Here is a 919-nt window from a genome sequence, read left to right as displayed (position 1 = left end):
TCACTGCTCTAATCCAGGCATCGGCAGCATTTCCCCATTACCTTATCTGTCTGAGGGGGATCCAAGTTGAGACTGAGTGTGTTCGGGGCTAATTCATCAGCCCCTTGGCAGACCAACATGCCACAGACACATCCTGGGAAGCAGTGTGGCCTAGTGGATAGAGCACTGGGCTAGCAGTCAGTGGATAGAGTCACGGGCCTGGGCCTGGCCTTGTCTGCTGCGTGACCTTGGACACGTCACTTCATTTCTGTGTGCCTCAGTTACCCCATCTGTGAAATGGGAATTGACTGAGAGTCCAGAGGGGGAACAGGGATTATTTGCAACCTAATTAGCTTGTATCTACCCCAGCGCTTAGTGCAGTGCCTGGCACATAGTAAGCGCTTAATACCACAGATATTATTATAATTGCATCCTGTTGAGGGAGATGGTGGGAGAACACATCTGCTATCTTAGATGAGGGGGACAAGATCAATGAGTCAAGGTGCTAAGTGATGGTGGCTAGCTATGAGCTAGAAACTCAATTTCAGGCAGTATGGTTAGGGATGCTAGATACAATAATAATAATAATAGCATTTATCAAGTGCTTACCATGTGCAATGCACTGTTCTAAGCGCTGGGGAGGTTACAAGGTGAACAGGTTGTCCCACGTGGGGCTCACAGTCTTAATCCCCATTTTACAGGTGAGGGAACTGAGGCCCAGAGAAGTGAAGTGACTTGACCAAAGTCACACGGCTGACAAGGGGCAGAGCCGGGATTTGAACCCATGACCTCTGACCCCAAAGCCCGGGCTCCTTCCACTGAGCCACGCTGTTTCTCAATGTGCTCTCTAGGCAAGTTGCCAACTTTTGCTACTACATTCCCATCTCTAGCAACATTCAATTGTATTTATTGAGCACTTACTGTGTGCAGAGCACTGTAC

The sequence above is a fragment of the Tachyglossus aculeatus genome, chromosome 4, assembly GCF_015852505.1.
Source record: "Tachyglossus aculeatus isolate mTacAcu1 chromosome 4, mTacAcu1.pri, whole genome shotgun sequence".
Lineage (NCBI taxonomy): Eukaryota > Metazoa > Chordata > Mammalia > Monotremata > Tachyglossidae > Tachyglossus > Tachyglossus aculeatus.
Note: the sequence above shows the minus strand (reverse complement) of the source record.